Consider the following 536-nt stretch of genomic DNA (forward strand, 5'->3'; position numbering starts at 1 on the left):
AAAGGACCTACATGGATCTGGTATCAAAAAAACCATGAAGAACATTATTCATGTGAACATACAACGTACTGAAATATTGAAATAACATTTGAAAATGAGCAATAATACATTTGTACACATAACAGTTTGCATTGCATAATTTGATGACAGTTGTATTTCAAGCACAGGTAACACATTTCAATCAAACCTTGTAGTTGACAAATCTCTCCAATGAAATCCATTGCACATTTACAAGTAAATCCTGATGGAATAGTCTCACAGATTCCTCCATTGAGACATGGAGTTGAAATGCAAGGATCTGAAAGAATGATAAGTTGAAAACATAATATTACAAACCCTAAAAGGTTAAACAAGACTATATGAATGAACGCTGGGCACAGCTTTGATTTTCTTGTAAATTGTAAACCATTAAACAAACAAAGTAAACTATTGTCTACAACATAAATAGTCAAGCATACCTTGATTCTGGCGTAAGTCTCCCATGTATCCATTTGGACAGATGCACAGAAAGGTGTAAGTATCAGCACTGTTGAAAC

At 33.6% G+C, this 536-nt stretch overlaps 1 long non-coding RNA gene across 1 annotated transcript; it reads right to left on the reverse strand.

Annotated features, from left to right (window-relative positions):
- On the reverse strand, positions 1-486 carry LOC117109656. The gene is made up of 3 exons (XR_004445570.1): positions 459-486; positions 188-298; positions 1-17 (listed from the first exon to the last, which is right to left on the reverse strand). It is a non-coding gene; the product is annotated as an uncharacterized LOC117109656 (long non-coding RNA).
- Positions 487-536: the final 50 nt, after the last annotated feature.

Source organism: Anneissia japonica, unplaced genomic scaffold (assembly GCF_011630105.1).
Source record: "Anneissia japonica isolate Jap-2015-1 unplaced genomic scaffold, ASM1163010v1 scaffold115812_len536_cov235, whole genome shotgun sequence".
Classification (NCBI taxonomy): Eukaryota; Metazoa; Echinodermata; class Crinoidea; order Comatulida; family Comatulidae; genus Anneissia; species Anneissia japonica.